At 38.6% G+C, this 23,570-nt stretch overlaps 1 protein-coding gene across 1 annotated transcript in view; it reads right to left on the bottom strand.

The window, feature by feature from the left end:
- The window catches only part of MOB3C (MOB kinase activator 3C), an 810,703-nt gene that overhangs the window by 563,168 nt on the left and 223,965 nt on the right, over positions 1 to 23,570 (bottom strand). The window lies entirely within an intron of this gene.

Genomic DNA, 23,570 nt, shown 5'->3' with positions numbered 1-23,570 from the left:
TTAAAGTATGTGACAACCATCTAGGTATGGAGTTGAACCCATCTGTAGTTTCTTGACAGAATTCAGAATTTCTTGAGATATAGATGCAAATTCTAATGAGAAAGGCTAGTTTATGGAGAATTTGAGAGGTAATGTTACTTATTAAAAGCACTATGCTGAGCTCTTAGGTCTTTTCTAAAGGGAAGGAAATTTGAAAGGAATTTGTAGAAATTGAATCAACTGGCTTTAGTGTGAAAGTACTCCCCCCCCCCTTGTTATGATAAAGACACATTTCTGTACCTTTCTTTATCCTATGTTTGAAAGTAAGCAGTATACCCCCCAATACGATCATGAGCCTAAAATTTCCAATTTTGGCTAAAACAAGTGCAACATGACTTAGATTAAAAGGCTATTCAGAAACCTGTAGCACTTATGCAAAGCTGTAATTCTCACAATCCTGTTTTCTATGCTTACCTCCTTTCACTGAATGTGGCTAATGTGGCTAGTAAATGCATGTCAAATATGTGTCCAGTGCAAAAACATGTGCTTGAGATGAAAATTTAATCGCATTCTGTGACAGCAGGTAAAAGAAAAATATGTTGACTAGATTAGTGCTTTTCATAAGCACTATCAGTTTCTGAAAACCCACCACCCACAACTGTTAAGCCTGTGATTATTCTACAGTTATCTGCTTCCACACAACTCTAGACTAATGACCAGAGCCTGCAACACTGGGTCAGGTGAATGTCTACATGCCACAGATAACACTATGTTCTTGTGCCATACCAGCACTTTAACAGTATGGTGATGAGGGGAGGGGTAATAGATACCAGGAATAACTGTATTGTCATGCCTTAAGGTTTTTAACAATATGAGGAATGATGGGGCATTAGACATTAGGGGTAACTTTACATTCTCATGCTTTAATGGCACTTTAACATTACTGGGATTGGGGGAAACATTAACCACAAGGGATACTCAATATGACATACCTTAAAGGAACATGGTTAAATAAAAGCTGTGGGAAGCCACTAGACACCAGGTAAAAGGTGCATGGCTTAAAAGGCACTAAACAGACTCAAACCCTGTACCCTCCCACCTCCCATAAAGTACATTATTCCACTGCGACACCTCTAAACATCAAGGATTACTATTTCAAATAAATATTTTTTTAAGAAATGCATACAGGAAAATGGATTTGAACCATGCACCCCTGAGATGAGACACCCCTGTATTAGCCTGCTGGAGTAACTGACAAGTTAGTGCAGCATGTGTTTTTTGTACTATTTATTGAGGATCTCAGGCATTATGCATTGCCCACAAAATGATGTGCCATACGAGGAGAAGGAACCTTGCCACCTCGTAAACAGCTTTTTCCCATTCGTGCATTTTATGAAGAATCAGAAGGGTGAATCTCTAATGTCTGGTGTTAAGGCTGGACTATAATCAGAATCAGAATCACATTTATTGGCCATGAATGTATACAAGGAATGTGACTCTGGATTCAGTGACTCTCCAAGTACAAATTACATAAACAACATACATGCAACTATTAAGAACAAAACAAATGACATACATACAACTATTAAGAAAAAGACACAAAGTAAATATACATAGACGTATACATACAAGGTGCAAAGTGCAACTCAGTACAAGAAATATTGAAATAAATTCTGAAAGAAACAAGTGTTAACAATATGCAAACAATACTGTAGAATCCTCAGAAGCTTGGGAAAAAGAATTCCCCAACCAATAAGCTGAGTTAACTGTTTATGAACATGAAGGCCTGTGGAAAAAACAGTTTTTATATCTGCTTGTTTTGGTGCATATTAATCTATACTGTCTGGTTGATGGTAATAGTTCAAAAAGATGGTTATCTGGATGTGAAGGGTTGGTGATAATTTTTCCTCCCTTTTCATGACTCTGGAATAGTACAGGTCCTATAAGAAGGGAAACTAGCACCAATGACATTTTCGGAAGACCTGACTATTCGATGTAACCTACTTTTGTCATGATTAGACAGAGAGCCAAACCACACTGTTAAGGATGAGCTGAGAACAGACTCAATGACTGCTGTACAGAACTGAATCAACAGTTTCTGTGGAAGGTTGAACTTCCTCAGCTTAATCATTCATGTATTACCGGACAAGGGAAAAGGAGACATTGTGGACGTTCTGACAACAGTGATAGCTATGGGGTTAATGTGTGTGTGTGTGTGTGTGTGTGTGTGTGTGTGTGTGTGTGTGTGTGTGTGTGTGTGTGTGTGTGTGTGTGTGCTTGCATATATGTATGTGGGTGTCTCTGTATGTGGAAGAGTCACTGGGAATGTGCATGTGATTACATGATACAGCCACTACAGTTTAGTACCTCAGGAAGTGGTAGTCTGAATTTTGCTGTACTTAACTGCAATTCATATTCATAAAATTAGCTGATGTCCTTCTTCATTGCAGCTAATGTGTCTACAAACTGCAAACCACCATATTGTAGTAACAGGGCCTTTTTACTACAGGCCCTAAGGCCCAAGCTGAGGATCTTAATGAATTCCTGGGAATAACATCATATCTTGCCAGCCAAATCATATAGAATTATATACAGACTCAGAGTTCATAAAAAGAGAACTGTACCATTTAATTAGCTGTGGCATCAGTTTTAATTAAGTTCCTTCACTTTTACTGATTATTTTTCCTACCCATTAATTACCCATGTGAAGTCAAGAAAGAAAAACTTCATCCTTAACTGTGCTTGTTTATTTATTTATGTGGAAACAAACATAAATGCTTTTAGCTGTATGTTTTTTTTTCAAATGTAAATGACCTCCTCAAGTAAATAAAAAATAAAAAAATGCCTCTGCAACGTGATCTCTCTTTTTTTGCCATTATAAAGAATGAAACACTAAGAACCATTTGATAAAACATTGGTTACAAATATGTTTACCAAATGATATAATTCATGTGAACAACCATTTTCTATTTGCTATATGGCAATTAATTCTCCAAATGACTAAATGTAAGGGCAAGAACACAATGGACAATAGCTTTTATCAGTTTCATTCATTCTCAGCTATAATGTTTCAGCAATATAAACAAACTTCCTGGCTATGTTTACATGAGTAGCATACTTCAGTTTGTTTAGAAGACATTTCTAACATAGCAGTACTGTTTCTGAATTGTTTCAATATGTGGCACTCAGTTTAAAAACAATGGCTAAGCTATTCCTTTCTAATTAATTTTGTGTTTTCATAACACCATGCTAGTGTTCTACCCAAAAGCAGTCTGTGAAGGATCTCTTTACTACTTTTACTCAAGATGGTCCCTTCCATTTAAACATTCTCCTAGAATTGCATAATTTCTATAGTAACCCATGTAGTCTGGACTGTGGAAAAACTCTTAGGAATATGTGCAAATAAGGGGTTACAGGCAGCATCATTATGTCTACCAACAAAACTATAAAAGTTCTGAAAAAGTACACAAAACCATTCATGGTTTCAAACCGTATGCAAACATGTTTTAAAGTGGACATGAGCATAGGCTGAATGTTGTTTCCAAATACAGACAACATAAGGAAACTGAGTGATTTGCTCAGGCTCCTGGTGTATGCCAATACTGACTACAGAATTTGAAAATCGTCTTAATGGTTGAAGAGTGCTGCTTGGATTACTGTACTATATTGCCCCTTTATAAGGTATAGTCTCAATAACAGAAGGCAGAAGCCAAGCCTTACATACATTGACAGTTATCCAGCACATACTAACAAAGAACCATCTGCAAGTCATATAAAACATTTGGAGCCTCCCATAATATGCAAACCATCCTACGTAGCTTCATTTAAATAATATAATATTCAGACTGCTGATGCAGGTTGGTATAGAGGTTTTGTTCTTAAGTATGATTCCAGCAAGCAGTGTATGCATAGAAGCATACAGAGACAGCCATCCAGAAGGGGGTACTACCTACCTGAAGGCTTTCTAGGAGGAAAGTTTACATTCTACCACTGCAGAACAGCTCCATGATAGAAATGGAGGTATGCAAAATTGTCATCATAATGACGGAGCACTGTGTTCACAAAAAGAATCATATCTGAGGTAGGCTAAATGGTGTGCTATGGCATTACACGAGTGAATTTTGTGAACAGCCTATTGCAATTCTTCAACCTTATGAAGTGCACCTAATGAAAAGTAAACATTTGAGTGAGACAAGAGTCAGTTATTTTGTATTCAAGCTGCTTTTGTATCCTACATCCCAAATGAACTCAGCTACTACTTCAGGGCTACATCTACAAGGACGTTTCGCAGAGCTACTAAGCCATGGATACTTATTTTGCTACTGCTGCTTTTTCTATTTGTTTGCATTTCTTTTAAAGCTGTTAAATCATTCAAAAGTGGTCCATGTTGTACATATAAACACTGTGTTACTGACTGCTCAACAGCTGAGCTCTAGACGGAAATTACTTATGTAGGTAATTGTGAGACACAATGCCTTCCCCAGTGAATGGATACTGCTGTGTACTGATTAATGAGGGTTGCCACCATATGGTGGGATGGTGCACCAAAAGTCAACCCCATTATGCCTACATAATGTCTCCTCTCTTCACAGGGATTGTGGAGTATGCATCTGTTCCTCTGGATGACATGCCCATCTGGTCACATGCCAAACAGACTCGGGTCCTCTTGGCCATAGTCAAGAGTTTACCCCTCTACACCGCCAGATCTGGTTACGCTACATAATTTTTAATTCATAATCTGTGCAAACACAACAACTAACCAAACAAGTACAAAGCAACCACTTGACTTCTACAAGGGCTGACTTCAAATTAGGTACATTTGAAGAGTATTGCTGTTTGCTGTCTGCTAGATATCAGTTACACAGTAACACAAAGAAAATATGAACATGATGCAGATGAATACAAAATGTATTTATTTAGAATACTGATCAGAACTGACCAATTTTAATCTCAGTCCAGTAGAAAAAATGGAGCACAATCAAGTTGCAGTACAATACTTGCAAAGTAGACTACATATAGAGAAAATCAAAGAAAATTCAAATAGAATTACAGCCATGTTAGGGCTTAACACTTGGCAGTATTTAGCCTTGGTCCTAGATGATTGTCACTGCTGAAGTGATACCCTGACCCCATGTACAAAAATGGGAAAAAGGGGCAGTGGATGGATGGATTGATGGATGGATGGATGGATGGATGGATGGATGGATGGATGGATGGATGGATGGACTGACGCATGTATAGAGCCTGTAGGCAACTACATGACTACATGATTCTTTCAAAAGATCACAGCACAGAAGATAGGAAATGGCTGCAAGAAAGTCGGAGGACAGAAGGTAAGAGAAGATTAGCTTATATGTTCTGATAACAGGCAGTTGCATTTTATTTGATTTTGAAGATGTTTTTCAGCCAAGATCAGAATTTTGTGTATGAGGAAGTGTTTATAAGAGGGGTGGGAGAGGTTACTAGAAGTTTGGGGCCTACCATAGAGAAATAGTGGTCAGTACAATGATGCTTGGATTTAGGAGTTTAAAGCAGGAGTCCAGAGTGGTCGTGATTTCTTAGATTGGTATGCCAGAGTTTCACATACATGTTTCACAGCTAAAGAAAAGAAAGAGAGAGAGAGTGATTTATCATTTTCTAGTTTGAAAAGATGTGATATAGGTAGGATGTCATGTTTTTGTTTGAGTGGAGTCCATTTAGCTTTTTTAATTCAAAATGTACTTGCAATACAACATTGACTTTAAATTTTATTCAGAGGTTCCTAAAAACCCTAACAGTACAGCAACAGATGAAACATTTACATTTGTAAAACAGACCTTTAGTGCACCTTACTATTAACTAGCATTTATTTTAAAAAATCATAAAGCATAGTAAGTAATGACTATGCTCCTCTAATGGCATAACCTAATGAGTTACAAAGATGTAAAATAAGATAAAGAAAAGATACAACGAAGACCTCTGCACGCTTCAGGTTGAGGGGGATTGCCCTCTGTGGTGTTGCTGTATCCAGGACTGTTGGTAAGCTTCTGAGCCCTGCAAGTCTTTTTGTGTTGGAGGAAAGCCTTCTAGCATATCAGTGGGAGTGGTAAGTACTAGGTAGCCTGTCTACCACAAATGGAGAGGTTCTTGGCCCAGAAATTGTAGTTTATTGACCACTTGGACAGTTTGTCCGTCTCTTTCAACTTTCTGGTTTAAAAGTCCACATCTGCACTTGTTTCCCATCTTTCCTGTAACTAACCTACTGGGTAGCACTAGAAATCCTTAAACTGATACAAGCCTTCTAGCTTAGAAGAGAGACTTTGGAGTGATTAAGTATCATTTTTTTGTACTTTATTGCTGCACTTAACTATTTTCTGCCTAAACGCAGATTTTCCAATGTTTATTGTGATTTAAAAGTTTGTTTTTTTTCACATATTGTACTTATTTGACTGCCTGCACTTTTAAATAAGTTGTTTTTTGTTTAAATAATTTGTTTAACTGTTGTAGGCTACAGTCTAAAGTACGATAGCCTTTTCTGATCGTTTGTAGTAATTTAAAACTGTTTTAAGCGTATTTTTTTACTGTTTTTGCCTTATCTTTTCAAAAAACAAAAAACAACAAAAAAAGTCCTTGTTTCCCACCTTTCTAAGCTAGTATAGTCCAGTTTTCAGGCTAGTGCTGAATTCAAGACTGTAATACTAGTTTCTGAGTTGCCCATACCTTACTTGGATAGAAGGAAGTTTCTGTGTTCACCTGTGAGAGAGGGGAGCTTTGAGCAACCTATCTGTCCCTGGAGGAGTGGTTCCAGCCCAGAAGTTAGTAGTTTATTGGCCATTTTGGGCTAATTTCTATCTCTTTCATTTCCCTACAATAAAAACCATGTTTGCATAGTTTTGTGCACCGGGCAGTGCTGGTTAGCTACGGTTAAATTATTCCCGGCTCCACTAAGTCTCCTCTTCAGTTTTTCCCTTGAAACTAGTCTAACTCTCAACGTAAGCACTCAAAAAGCATCTTACAGCCCAGCACTTGCTCAGACCTAATAACAAGCACTAATATACCCTGACACTGATTGCCCAGCAGGGCAAGGCTCTTTATTCACCTCTAACCAACCAAGCGAATAAGCAGCTCACCCTACTATTCATGCATGACCAAAGGGCAACTTCAGGTGCACTCTCCAGTCCAGCTGGTGAATCTGGGTATCCTGAGGCAATGTTACAACTGCCTCATGTACACAGACAACCCTCTCCTCCGACCACAAAACACTAACATATGCGAGAGACGCAATTATACAGCCAAACTGGAAGCTAAGCTGTCTCCACCCAAGACTGGAACAGACAGTCAAGAGGAGAAGGTTAACACTTGCACCAAACCTCCAGCCGCACACAGACCTACTAAAACGGCACAGGCAAAAAATACACAAATACACAAAATCATACTCGGAGGCTCTAAATAAAAACCTGCAAAAGCATCAGAGACCTCCAAAGCAGACACCCTAACAACCTGCACCTCCCGTCACAAACCAGACAACACATAAAACACAAAATCAGTGTGTCACACAATCACAGCCCTTAAGGCGAAATAACATACCTAACACACTAGTAATAGGTGACTCTATAGTCAGGCACACTGACATCCCACTCACTAGGCTGGACAAACAGAAGGTTACTGTTAGCTGCCTGTTGGGAGCCAGAATCCGCCACATAACACAAGCACTCAGGTCACTCCAGAACAAGTACAAATATGACTCTGTCATTGTTCATGTTGGTGTGAATGACCTGAGACGTACCTCCCTGGACTATATGAAAAGAGACATGGAAGAGCTCTTTGATCATGTAGCCCAGGCTGGTATGACCCTGATAATACACCAACAAGTACACAAACCAAACACCAAAAACTCCAGGTAAAGTAGAGCGAAACACCAACCACAGAGATGAAAAAATTCTTCCTTTATTCACATGTCCTGGTACCTCGGCAATTTGCCTTCAATGGAACAATTCATGAAAGCAAACTCATCTCCTTAAATACAGTAACAATTAACTCAATCAATCAATCAATTCATTAACTAAAGCTATTTGGATTTAACCTCAATTCATTATTTAAAGTCCCAAAACATCATGCCCAACAATAAATAAGTACCTAAATACCTATAATTCATTAATCCATTAATATGTGAGCACAAATATGCCATTTCTTGACTTTCATAATTCATAATATAAACCCCTATGTCACTAGATGGGTTGCAAACTGGCTCAAGGACAGAACCTACATGGTTAGAATTGCTGGAGCCATGTCAGACTCCAAACCAGTTACAAGTGGCGTCCCACATGGCTCAGTCCTGGTACCTCTCTTGTTCGGTATATATTTCTTGGAGGTACAGGCCAACATGGAAGGACTGTGGCTGACCAAGTTCGCAGATGACTGCAAACTGGGCGCCATAATCGACTCTCCAGCCGAGACAAGCATCCTACAAAAGAGCCTCATACAAACAGACAACTGGTGCCAGAGCCATGGCCTCAAGCTAAACGCCAAAAAGTGTATAGTCATCCCCTTCGGCAAAAACAAAGTGCCCACAAATTACCACATAGATGGTAATCCATTAAGTACAGAAGAAGTAATAAGGGCCCTTTCAAAAGCCAAAAACACAGCATCAATGGGACCAGATGGTGTCCCAGGCTGTGTCTTGCACAAACTACAGAATGAACTAACCCCCCTGTTCAACCTCAGCCTCTCCACAGGCTATGAGCCCATAGAATGGCGCACAGCAGCGGTTATTCCTTTCCACAAAGGAGGGGCCACAACTGACCCTGGTAACTATCGCCCCATAAGCCTGACTAGCCTAGTCTGCAAGGCTATGGAGCACATCATCATGGAACTCATTAACAAAGACATTGGGAACCTCCAAACACTTGACCCAACCCAGTTCAGCTTTAAGGGCAGATCATGCCTACTAAACCTGGTTGACTTCTTCGAGACAGTCACCAAGGCCATAGACGAGGGAAGGGTGGTTCACACAGCCTACCTCGACCTCGCCAAGGCTTTCGACATCATTCTCCACTCGGGTATTACAGAAAAACTCACCAGCCAGAACATAAACCCCCACGTCACGAGATGGGTTCCCAACTGGCTTACAGACAGAACTCACAAGGTAAGAATAGCAGGCTCCAGATCCGACTCTAAACCAGTTACAAGTGGTGTCCCGCAAGGATCGGTCCTGGGACCCCTACTGTTAAGCATATACTTCTCAGAGGTATAGGTAAACACAGGAGGACTATGGCTAACCAAGTTCGCCGATGACTGCAAACTGGGAGCCATAATTGACTCTCCGGCTGACACGGACATCCCCCCAAAAAGGCCTTACTGAGACGGACACCTGCTGTCAAAGTCATGGCCTCAAGCTAAATGCCAAAAAATGCATAGTCAACCCGTTTGGGAAAAACAAAACAACCCTTAATACAGAAGAGGTAATAAGAGATCTGGGGACCCAGGTGGATAGTAATCTCTCCTTTGACAATCATATTGCCAAAGTAGTTAGGAAATCCTTCTATGTGGCCCATCTAATTACTAATCATAGAGTACAATGCTCCATTTGGGATGTACCTCACAAGACACTTCCAACAGCTGGAAAGACCACAAAAGTACATTACCAAGAGGATTACTGGCCTCAAACATATGTCCTATGCAGCCCGAAAAAACTCCAGCTGTACTCAGTGGCATATTGCTTACTCAGATTTGATCTCTGCCTGACTTACAAAGCCATGCCCAACTCAGAATTGATGGACATGCTCCACCTAAAGAAATCCAAGTCACTGCGAGCCACGTGCTCTAGTGAGCTAAACCTCGCCACAACAATAAATAGAACATGCTGGAGGGATAGATTCCTGTCACAGAGACTCCCCATGCTTTGGAACAAAATTCCAAATTACATCAGGCAGAGCCCCTCACTAACATTCTTCAAGAGGAACCCTTGACAAGTGGATGGGTAACTGAAAATACACCCCTGGGATCACTTCATTGGCTCTGCTTGACAGAGGATCAGTTAATTAATCAATGGGGTGGCGAAAGCCGACACACTCTGGTTAGGCTTATAAATACCCTCGGGCAGATACCCTAGTACCTACCTATGAACCTATGGTCACATTACTTCATAATAAAAACAAAGCACTATAAACCCCTTTTTTTCATTTTACTTCAAGGTCATAAAACTGCAACGTTAGTATATTAACTTATCTGGGTTATGGAAGTGAAGTCTCTGTATCAGGAGGTACAGAGGGGCACAGAACCCTGCAAATGTGAAGTTTAATCATTTATTCATGTGTATTATCATGTTTTTGTGTTACTACATTTCTAATAGCATTCACTGAGCTGTATTCAGCTACACTGGATCTAGACTGTCTAATTGATAACTGATACACTGATGCATGAGGAACAGACATTTACAAAACTGATGACTATAAGATAAAATTTAAGAAAGTCAACAATTACAGCATCATGTATTTCAACTAAAACTCTTTTAAATTTAATACACATCTTCAGTTTTGTTGTTTAAGATTTAAAGAATCCAGCACTTGTATTAATCTAAACTGGAGGAAAAATAAGGAAATGGCAGCTATGAGTACTATGAATGCTTTTGATCTATAAGCTGAATCTTACGACACTTACTGTGAAGGAAAGAATTTATCTTTTAATTACTAATGGCAGTACAAATTAAGTCAGAAAGGTAGCCACATGTCTTCACATTTGTGGACTGAAATCTACAGTTTAATGTACAGTCTTCTAACACATATCAAAGACAGTAAAATCACATACATGCAACTCATGAGATTATTAGTGATTGTTTAATTCTACCCTTAGTAGGACACTGGATCATTTACAACAAGGAAGGCTAAGTACAGATCATCTTTCAGGAGCCCATGTGACACCGAGCAAAGGGACAAAGCCTTCAGTCTATAACAGTAGTAATGATTATGGAGACCTGTGATCTTTTTAGTAAATTGGATTAATTCTTTAATGGGAGATGTGCCGAAGAGTGCATTATATTTACTAATGGACTTAATAAAGGAGGAACAAAAGGGGACTGTAATTTCTTTGGTATGTGAGGAGATACCACAATTGATATGCTGTACAAGACAGAAGGATTTTCTAACCACAACAAAAAAAGGGTGGCCAAAAGCAAGTTTGCTATCAACATGGATATCCAAGTCCCTGATGACTGTATCAGACTTAAGTGGAGTGTTACCTATATGGTCTGCAGTGGTGATGCTATACTTACCAAAGGAAACTATTATGCATATCTTGGTGCCGACTGTAACCCAGTGATCAACACCGCAATCATTTATGTGGTTCTGCCTTTGTAGTATTATTTGAAATTTAATTATCAGAATGGGACTTAATATTCCTTAGCTCCTGGGCACACAGGGATGCAACCTGAACTGCAGCCCAGGTAATACGTGAGTTTGATTAGCAGCTTGAGCACTGAAGGAGCTGTACAAAGAAGGGGAACATGAATGGCCGACATCAGCTTGCTGTAACAGGGAAAGCTAAGGAGGGACAGTACTTTAACAGTAAGAAAAGAAGATATTGACTATACTAATGTTTGCAATGTAATAACATCAAACAGTGTTACTAGTGGCGATAACTTGATTGTAAACCTTACAGCTAACCCTTTGTCTTGCACAGAATTATCAGTATTACAGCGTGGGTTAAAATTTATTCCCACATCTTTGCCGCGACTATATGTCTGTAAAATTTAATTGTTTAAGCTGTCTACGAAATTACATTTGTTGGATTAGTTTGAAAATAGTAAGATTTTGTCTGAGGATGCCCCCTCCTTTGACAAAGATGGAGAGGACTGGGAATGTGTTTTTTTTTTCTCATGTAATTCATCACTGCATTCATATGATGACATTAATGCTTACTGTCTTTTAAATACTTCTAAGGCACCACATAGTAGCAATTTCATTTCCCCCTTTGTTAACAATGCCAGAGTTTTCATCTATGGTACATTATGCCTTTGAGGTTAGTCTGAACACTTTTACAAAAGAAAAGATTAAAGCATATTATAATTTGACCAGGGCTGAATGGAATGCGCTGCAATGTCTTAGTATTAAGCCCTCAAAGGTCAAAAATAGTTATGTTGCACTATATGCAATATTTTAACCTGTATGGATCATCTTTTACACAGTAATGTATATCGTGCAGCTAGTGAACATGAATATTATGCAGCTATAGACAGCTTTAAATATTTGTTACATAAGGGTTACAGATTTGGCTATTTTTCTAAGCAAGATGTGGAGGTTAAATTTAAAGTGGAAGGCAGTTGTTTGGAAAAATCTTGCTGCCTACCAAAAATCTATAAGAAAGTTTTCCCCCCTCCTGGTAGGCCAGTTGTGGCAACTGAAAGTTATTTTTGACATAATATGGGTCTGTTTCTTCATACTTATTTGCTTAAGTATGTTATTAGTTTAGACTCTTACATAAGAGATTCTTTTCATTTTTTATCAAATATTGAGCCGTGCCTTCGTTGAAGGTTGGACATCGAGGTGGCACCTCGGCACCCATAAAAAAAATCTACTGCCAATCATTAGCGGACCGGAGTTCCACTGTGGCAACCCCTAACCGGGAAAAGCTGAAAGAAGAACAACTTGTCAAGAAGGCTTTTTCTGGCTGGTTCTTGATGTCAAGAGCCTTTACAAGAGTATTACACACCAGGTGGGACTTGAAGCTCTTAGGTTTTTCCTAGGCACTAGCCCGGTTAGTACTTTTGCTATAGGATTGTTATATTTTAGTTTAACCCATAACTTTTTTGAATATAATAACTGCATCAAATGCAAGGTAGAGCAATGGGCGCATCTTTTGCAACCATGTATGCTAACTTGGTAATGGGTTTATTTGAGTTAGAGTTTCTTTATAACTTAGAGTTTTTTTAATAAGTATGTTGTTCTTTATAATAGATTTCTTGATGATTTATTTTTTTTTATGTAAGGGTGGTGCATGGCTAGTGAATTCTTTTGTAGCCTCTCTTCAGGAAAACCGTACTGGTCTATAATTTGATGGTGTACAAAAAGGCATTTCTGTTGTTTTTTTTAGATCTGGAATTAAATATTGTAGATAATATGATTATTACAAAGATTCATATAAAATTTGATGATGGTACTTATTTTCTAGATAGTAACAGCTGCCACCACCCCCTCATATTTTAAAGGCTTTGCCTTATAGACTTTCTCACAATAAACAGGCTGTGTAATAACATTCAGTGTCTCAAGAAAGAGATGTTACATTTTTGCATACCCTTTAAACAAAGGGGATATGGTAATGAATTAATTATTAATTCTCCCTGAATAAATTGTTCTGCTTGAGAAGGAATACCACTAGTGTGGTTGAAGTTCCAGATAATATGAAGTCTATGAATAGATATAGGAGTCATGCAGGGAATATCAGTGATAAAAATATATAGTTTGTCACTTTTTATAATATTTATAGTGTTGAGTTAGTAAAAATCTCAAGATATTACTGGCCCTTCTTATATAAGGGGAAATGTGGGGTTAAGAATTTAACTGACTCCTTTACTGTCTCCTATAAGAGAGCCAAAAATATAAAAGACATGGTTGTTTATAATTTGTTTTCTATGCCTACTGAAATTTTAACTATTCCTCTATAACATTCTGGTACGTTTCCTTGTGGTAAATGTCCTATGTGTATTCATGTGGTAAGGACTTTTGATAAAATAAATGGTATTTCTTTTCAGCCTAGGGCTATTTTCTCCTGTGTGTCTAAAGGAGTGGTTTACTGTCTCACATGCCCATCAGAGTACAAGAGCATGTTAGAGACATTAAAAATCTAAATTTGGATAACCCTCTGACACCACATTTTCATGCAGTACACTTGGGGTCTTGTACCAGTTTGTGTATTTTAGAACGAGTTTTTCGTTAACGATCATGCTGCACTTAAAAATAAATTGTTATACAAAGAAGCAGTCTGCATTTTAAAGTTTGGCACTTTGGTGCCTCATGGTTTAAACAGAGAACTTGAGTGGAAGGCTTTTCTGCAATAAGTGTTAACTATTAGTTTAGGTTTAATTGTTTTATTTAATTGACTAATGATGTGATGTTTGTTATTTAAATGTAGCTTGTGCTACTGTGATGTTAAATCTGTGAAAGGCTTGCTAGCCAAGGCGCTGGAGTATTAAACATTTTTGGATTTTATGCATCTGCAGTTGGTGTTTTTCACTTTTTCTGTGTTTTTTTTTAAGATCTTGGATTTGCATGCACTTAGGACACAACTTCCTGTAGACTGAAGCATGTCTCCTTGAATGTAGGCACAGTGTTATAAATAGTGGGAGGTGGGCATGACTGTGGTGACAGCATGGCTAGTGATGCCAACGTCATCATGCTATATTCACCCAACTATGATTTAAGTTATCATATCCTAAAATTCTCACCCCGGCCACATATGTGATCCCACCAAAAGCTCTCACCTTTCTTACAAACTCATAGGTAAGTACTAGGCTAGCTGCCCTTGCGGGCCACTTTAAGTCTGGCCAAGATCCCATTTGGTGCTCAAATAAACCAATCCCATTTGGTGTTAGACTGGCCTTACCCATCCCATGGTTGATAATTATATATTACCCCTAATGAGAATAATTGGGATCATACCACAGATAATTTGAGGGGGACCCATGCATGGGATAAAGCATTTAGGAGCTGCCTCTGTCCATTAGTAGTACAGGGGGCAGTCCTGGACTAAATTGCCTGTTTCCCATCCATGAATCTAAGTTGCTCTTGAATATGTTTTTCTTAAAGAAAAAATGTGATGCCTTAAAGGCTGTAGACCAAATGGAATTTGATAACTGCCCCCAGTTTGCAATATGCCACAGACATGGTTAGCCAGAGTATCTAGATATCAGTTTTCTTGTCAGAAAAAAGACATATCAAAGAGCTGGGGGCCCATGGCATAGCCCAGAAGAATAAGAAAACTTTTTTTCCAGAGAAAATACCCCCAATTTTAACCATATGGTTCTATTCAGAAAGCCAGTTATATAGCCAGCGAACTAATTATGGGGTAATGTTGAGCTTGGGAGTTTGCCAATAATTCCCATATGAGGAACAGTACTAAATACCTTTACAAGACCAATGGAAGCAGTACAAATGATCTATTCCTCATGTATGGCCTTCATAACCCTATGGAAGAGCATGACCAAGATCAGCAGGCATGATCTGCCTTTTTACAAAGCAAAATCTGCTATGTATCCAGAGATATAATGTCACCTATATCAGTGTTTATTAGTTCAGCTATAATGCATTCCACAGCCTTGCATGTCTGTTGCCAAAAAATGGAATTCTATTCCACAGGGTATCAAAATTGTAACTTACCAATCCTCCTTCAAGCATCTTCTGAAAGACCTCCTATAAAACTCTCTGCTTATGCTATACCTTGAAGATCCATCTTGTCTACTTTTCTCCACCCCTTATTTGTATAGATTTTCTACCCATCATCAGTTTCTCATCTGCTCCTGGCTATCCTAGCCCCACTACAATTAAATTAAACATATGACTTTTACTTATTACTACTGTGAATTCCTGAAAGGATCTTCTTCAGAATTGTATATAGTATTTTACTGTATTTTTTCTCATTGTTCTCTCAGTAACATATTTTTGTTACATCACTGTGCCTTACAATATTGTTGATTATGTTTGAAATGTATAATTTCCAACAGTTTTTTATGTAATGCCTTTGAAAAAAATGTTTCTCTGTTAAATGGTGCTTTTTATGGGCTCTTGTGACCCAGTCGGGCTTTCCCCAGTAAACAAATGTCAGTAAATAAATAAATAATAGATGTAATACTAAAGACAAAATAAACATATTAGTTGTACTCTGGAACAGAGAGCGAGAGTATGCTGCCATAACAGTAGAACCAGTTTTCTGTATTTGCACGAATTCTGACATCTTTGAGGGTAACAAAGTTACTTTACCTTAATAATAGTCCATTAATACAATACTTTATTTTAACAGCTGTCAATACCATAATAGAAGCGATAATGCCGATTATCATGGAATTATGAGCTTACCACTCACTTGACCAGTCTATTAGCACTAGGCATATAAAGGCAATGTAGACAATGCCTCATGTTTACTGACTAGCTCTGACTATGAGACATGCAATTACATATTCAGATTGGAGGTATTTTCTCTTCATCAAACACACCGACAGTAGCATATTGCTACACATACTTATGCTGAGGTAGTCAACCCCCCCCTGCTTAAACCTTCTAGGCGCCCACCTAGAAAACCTGTCATCAATAGATATACCACTGACTACACCCACACAATAAAGTACTTCTATAAGGAATCACAAAGACAAAAAGCCTGAGCCTGTAAGGTCACAAATGACTAGTTCCTATTGTAAAGTCCTTGTTTTAGGCGATTCCATTGTCAGATGCACTGAAACTACACTCATGAGACTGGCTAAGGAGAGGGTTTGCATTTAATTGTTTCTCTGGTGATAGGATCAGGGACATTACAAGGGTCCTCAGCAGCCTTCACCGTCAAACTATAACTAAGGCTTTGTTGTCAGACAAGTAGGAGTGAATGACTTTAAGCAATCTACCCTACTGCAGATGCACCAAGACACAGCTATGTCTCTGAAAAAGATAAAGCAATAGTGATGAGCAGTATTCTCACCCTATAAAGAATGATGCCCAAGTTGAAAGACAAAATAATTGGCTACAACAAATGGCTTATTAACTGTATCATTCTAAGGAGAGGCAGAGTTTGTGTGTGCCTGCCTGGAATGAGATGGTCAAAATGTCCTTCATTGCAAGGAGTAGCCTGCACCTCCTTTTGTGTACTGGCTAAAATGTTTGCTCTGCCCCATAGTGCTTTTTTATGCAAAGTTCAAATCACGTGAATACCCATCTAGCAAATCCCACTTTGAATAATTTCACAGTTGATCTGCTCAGAGCTAGACTTGCTTTCAGAGCAATAGTACTACCTAGATACTATGGTACTACTCTCAATACTGGCCTTAGTTGAATTGTTGCCCTAGGCGAAAAAGCTCCATGGCAACCCCCACTTGTGAACACATCTTGGCCTACTCACACTATGCAGATTACTTTTTTCTTCCTTTTTCTCACAGTTTGTCTTAACTACTCATTTTTTTCCTGCACTTATGCAGTCATTCAACATCTAAGCAAGACTGTACACTGATAAGAGTGAAGGAAACATCTGCATTAAGCAGTGTGAAAACTATAAATAGAACATAACATAGCTGCTGTCATGCATATATAAACAGCATGCTTATTTAGTCTTTGCAAAAGATAGCCACCTGAATATGCATCTGACAATTGACTGTGAGGAAAATTAAGAAAAAAAAATAATTACAAAAATGTTTCCACTTTGTTACTTCTAGACAGTACAGTGTTCCTGTATAAGCTACAGTGACCCTCTGACATTTGTGACGAAAGTAAAAAATAACAGCCACACTGTCCCCAGCCCAAAATAAGATATAGTCACCTCTGAGGTTGGGAGGAATGTTAAAGAAATAACATCGTCCTCTTCCCCACACAAGTACAGCAACCTTCTGTGTACACCTATGAGCAGAGCTTTTTTGGCAATGCTGGGTTCAGGGTCAATGTGATTACTAAGCCCATGTCCAAATGTACTTATATAGCCTGGGTTGAGGGGGCCCCTGGCCCCCAGAAATTCTGGTCTGAGTATTTTGTGATGCATTTATCTCTCAAAAAAATAAGGGATGACTGTTAAACTGAGCAAGTGGCAAGGGGGTCAGTAACTTTCAGCCAGACAACCCCCACCAAGCAGTCATAGTCACCTCTATGTACAATTCAGACATCTGATCGTGATAAAAGAGGATTGTGTAATGAATTTCACCTTTGTTCCAAACAAGTAGTGCCACACATTAAAATAGTAACACTTGCCACACAGTCACATTAGCCCTGCCAAGCCAAAAAATAATAAGTAACCAGCAACAAGCAGCTAAACATTTTCCTCTGCAGAAGTCAACCACAGCAATTCTGCCATCTTTGTCTGTTTATATCAGTTAAGTAGTCCATCTTTGCACACTAGTTCTGTAAAGCCAGACAGTGACTGTTTAAAATGATCGGACAACAATGTCAGTTGCTTTCATCCAGCCACCCCAGCTCCCACCCAGCAGTTATAGCCACAATGTCTGATGACCATGTAATGTTATTTCATATTCACAGTCCACTCAAACAAGTGGCCACACATTAAAGAATTCCAAGCTAAGTCAATCTGCACAAATCACAAAGCCAGAGAAATATTGCAAATGCCAAAATATCTGGTTCATCGTTACAAAAAATAATGATACCACTTACCTCACCATGCTATTCCTCTGATCTCAATTGTCCACATAAAGCACCAAGTTAGAAATACTACCAAAACTATCTGGTTAATCAATGCCATAAATATTAGAATGGTAGTAACACATCTCCTACTACCATTCCTCTAATGTCAACCTTTCACCCCATAAATACTGACTAAACTATCTGGTTGATCGCTATCAGCATAAAATATAGTACAAAAATTCACTCATGAAGCCATTCCTATTTCCTGTCTTGTTGGAGCCAGGCATCTCTATTTTTTTTTCTGTAAATAAAAAAAAGAAAAGAAAAACCTCCTTCAGGTAGCTTCGCACCTACATTCAAACGTTGCAAGATCTCTACTTCTGTGACCTTGCAACATTCAGGGTTAACCTTACATAAGCTGAGTTGAATGTTTTCAAGTTAGTTGGAGCACTGTCTCTGGAATGCATCAGACACATTTTTGTTTGACGGGGGCACATTCTTTATTTAATTATTTATTTACTTTTCAGAGCAAAGATACACTGCTCTAAAAAATAAATAAATACATAAATAAATAAATGGAGACAGAGTGCCCCTAATAGTAGGGCAAGTATGGCTCCCTACGTAGTTGCCTAATTCGCCTATGCATAAGACTAAGGACCACTGGGAACTTCAGTGCTGTATCTGTATTTATCAAGTTCCCCACTGTCTTCAATCAAATCTTGCATGATACCATCCCAGAAATTACAATGGCCCTACTAATCTCACATTTATCATGTTAATTTTTAACAAATGTTGACAATATAGGTACTTACTACCATAAGCATCCTGATTTGTAACCTAATTTTTGTTTATTACAAATCTGTCTTGAAAAATTGTAGAGCTTTTCTCCCTGGGCCACCACTGCAAATGGGCTTTTGCTCAGTTGGATTATCCTAACAAATGTAAATTAATAAATATACAGTACCTCGATAAAAGCACATTATTACTAGCCACAGGTCCTCCTTCAGAGCATAATGACTATCCAAGTCATTTTGAAAAGCTTCTCATTAAGCCAAATGTCCTCATTATGAAAGAGTTTAGTTACCATTCGCTCATCTGTACAGCAACCAAGAAATGAACGCAGCAATTCTTTGACTTTGTAAACATGCTCATTAGTACCAAATTGTACCTGTCCCTCTAAGTATCACCGAGCTATAAGTTTTACCTTTAACACAAGCCTCCCCATGCATAAAAATACACATTTTGGGATTATTAAAACTCAAAGTTATTGCTACTTACTGATATCCTATAGAAACAAATAGAAAAAAACTTCCAATCTAATATATGATTCCATCCTAATTTTTAGTCTGATATGAGTACATATTTTGAAAAGGCTATTTCCATCCACCACAAGCATTGTAGACAGAATGAGGAAGGGAGAGGGTGATAAGGAGACATTTGGTTTGCCTATATCCAGAGAGTGTTTTCCCAAAGTGTTACGCTGAGGATGGAATGACAGAAATGACAGAGGAAGTGAAGACGTGAGGATCTGCAGGTGGCTGGTGATGATGTGCAGTGACAGAACTCTTGGTAAAACAAAACAAATCAACTGCATACTGTTGTATTACAAAAAGATAGAAATATGGACTATACTAGGGAAGGACTGGTCACGGTGATGCCCAGATTCAGAACAGCCATCAGACTGATGTGCAAGACTGCAGTGGGATAAAATGCAATGTAGAAAACACCCATTATAAAGAGGACAAGAAAGGGCAAACAAAAAGATAATCTTGAGAGTGAAGATGAAGATGTAAGAGATCACTGGGGGTGGCTACAGTATGTAGACCACAAGATGCAGGAGACAGGCAGAAAGGTAGTATCAGTAAGTGGACACAGAATTGAAAACCCAAATCCATATTCAGAGTACATGGCTACCTTACAATTCACTGAAATTCAGGCTATCCAAGGCAGTGACCCAGAAGAAACTGCCCATGTTATGCAGGAGTAGCCACTGAAAAGAAAGTATAGATCATGACAGCCAAGACATACTCAGCACTACCTGTATGGATATGGTGTATGCTGGCACAGTGTGTTACCAAGCTACAAAAACTGTGTATGCAACATCAGCACCATCCTCCAAACTTCAGCAAAGTAATATGTTTGCCATCTAACTAAACATTTAATAAATGAACCCCTGCTTGACAAATAAAAAAAGTTTATTTTTCCCTCATGTTAATCCAAAGTTTATAAATGGACTTTTTTGTTCTTTACCAAGGCTGTCTTTCTAGTCTGGGATGAGTACAGTGCAGGAGAAATGTGGCTCTGTAGCACACCAACCAGTATGAACCATAACCCATTTGAAATTGTGGGTTATTATATGGTTTACAATATTTTCGTCTGCCATAATAGGATTCTTGTCAAGAAATCAAAGCCCAAACCATCGAAGCTCTGCCACATGAAACAAAAGAACCAATATCCACATGCTGCAAACTTTTATCACAGTGAAGACCTGAAACAGAAACCCAGAACACACCAAAATATTTCAAATGCAACCCCCATGCAGGGGGCTTCAGACACCCCACATTCCATACTCTCTCTACATTTGCACACCTGTGGTGGTCAGCAAGTCTACAAACCATGCTATTCACTGACAGCATTGTTAGTTTTTGAATGAAAAGAAGAAATACATGCCAACACAAACATTTCACATTCCATGCCTCAGGGACTCGCATTACATAGCTTTGAAGAAACTACATACTTCTATTTTCTCACTTTGAAAATGTATGCAAAAGTCACCAGGAGCTGATTGCTAGAAGAATACATACAATATTTCTATTTTACCAACTAGAAAACAGCATTTTATCATAACCAGACATCTAATGACTAGACTGTAGACCACAGATTTTAATAAATTCCTAGTTAGCAGAATGTCTGTGTTACTACATCATTCGTGGCAATTTTATAACAGCTTAACTCGGAAGAACGAACAAGAAAAAAACAACTACTGTAAAGTACCAAAAGTATACTTATTTTAAAAATGGTCATAAAAAGGACCCTGGTGTTCTCAAGTGTCAATAAATGAAAATGCAGATGCAGTCATTACCAAAAGGCTCAGTCAAGATAATAAAACTGACGTAGTGGATCAGACCATAGTGGCAACAATAATCCTTTATGTCCCACTGAGCACACACACACAAAAATGTACACAGCTGTCCATCACTAGCACACTATAGTGTGCTGGGATTAGGCAGTGTCAAAGTTCAGGTGAAGACCAGAGTTTCTCTTTCGTTTGTGTGACAAGAACAGCAATCAATGCCTTTCAGGCAAAAAAGGGCCTGGGTATGTGGTGCAGAGGGGCATAGCCCTGACTGCAACCCAGGTAACCAAGTTCAGTTAGCACACTGACACTGGAGAAGCCATGCAAGGAGGGGCAGGACTGAAGGGGTCTGGCTCACTCTCCTCTCCCAGGGAGGGAGAAGGGTTGCACACACTTGAAAATACACTGCGCAGTGTAACCTCCCTAGTAGAGAGACAACAGACTGCATTTTTGCTTCAGGAAGAGTGACAGGACTGCTTGGAGGGACAGACCTTTGCAGAAAGAAGGGGATGGCATCTGCATTCAGCTCAGTGTTCTCCCACTCCTGGCACTTTGATGAGTGCATGTAGAGTGAGGGGGGAGAACAGAAAAAAATAATCTGCATTGCCACCATAACACAGTTCAATGGTTAAGGTAAGCACATTTTCTTGGGCTCAGATATGCAGTCTGGAATGTATAAACTCTTCCTGAAAATGTCAAAATGCCCAAACTCATATCTCCTATCACTGCCAAAACACTTCGGACACTCATTATTTCATCTAAACTAATTAATAATATTTTAACTGCTTAACTGCAAAATCAAGAATGAGCAGTGATGATAAAGTTCAATGCATGGCTGGAGAATGCTTTCAACTTTTTCTCTATGGCTGTAGATGATACATTTATGGTGCTTTTCAAAAACTTATTCAGAGACCAGTATGTCACCATTAAGAGTGCAAATATATAATGCAGACTTGTACAAATTAGTTTAAGAAATCATTTTTGAAACTCTTAACACATTCCCCAAAAAATTTCAGAGAAGAGCCAACTCATCTTTGGAGACTTACTGATGTGAGGACATTCTTTCACAAAGGAAAGGGCAAGAGGCTATCAGAGTGCTGTAAGGTCAAAGTTATAATGGACAACTGATTATCTCAGAGTACTGTGTTGTCTAACACAATTCTCCAACAAGCCAACAAATATAATGCAATCTGATCCCTCCAAGGCCTGAACATCAATATGTGCAAAACATCTATAGCTGTCAACTACTCTGAAATGTACTGAATACTTTTCAGACCAGTGTCTTATAAACTGCTATCACAGCTTATCTCATCTTGTCTGTATAATCTATAAGGTGACTATGTCAAGAAAAAGAAAGCAGTAAGAAACAGTGAAGAAACCTTTACAACTGGAATTACAGTAGTTTATAATAGTCATAACAAGAAATAACATTCTGGTCCTGTTTGTTACAAAGTGGAGAAGTTAATGGGTATGGAAGCTAGCATGAACTAGTGACCACGCTACAGTGCGATTTATAGTCATCGGAAAATTGGTGGAAATAAATGCATGAATGGAGGAGCTAAAATAAAAACATAGAAATAGGAACCACGGAGCTGTAATGAGAACAGCTTGACCTACCAATCCAGATATGTGTCCTACTTACTGGATAAAGTACAGGTTCTATTTACTATACAGCTTATCCCTTTTTCCCCTCCCCTCCCCTCCTAAGAATTATTTACTTGTTTCTCTTAAATGTTTTTGAATTCCATCACAGATGTTGACTATATTTACCTCCCCTGGAAGAAGGGAACCATCTATGCAGTCCTTTCCATCAAATAATGCTTTGTCACATTTCTCATGAGATGTATATTTATATATTTAAACTGTGTTCTCAGTTTTAGCCTCATACATTTTTTTCAAAAGTAATCTTAGCTGCTTCCATTTTATGTATTCCTCTTAGATATCAAAAGTTTCTTTAATGCTCCCAATGTTAATTATATAAAGCTATTAGGTTCGCAGGTAAATACTACGTGATCAGTCTACAGATTACATTCCTAGCCAAAAACCAGACAGTAACCAAAGGTGAGATTCAAATTCCAAGCCTTGTGTCTGTGACAAAAACACCTTAACCATTATGTAACCCCCAATCCCAAAAGAAGGTTGAAGGATTCAAACTCTGCAACCTTGCCACAGGAAGCAGCTCATTAACAACTCAGAGCTTTAGTCTTCTGTGCCAATTA

Source organism: Protopterus annectens, chromosome 10.part0 (genome assembly GCF_019279795.1).
Source record: "Protopterus annectens isolate FY-2018-M chromosome 10.part0, PAN1.0, whole genome shotgun sequence".
Classification (NCBI taxonomy): domain Eukaryota; kingdom Metazoa; phylum Chordata; order Ceratodontiformes; family Protopteridae; genus Protopterus; species Protopterus annectens.
This window is presented reverse-complemented; position numbering and strand designations above follow the sequence as displayed.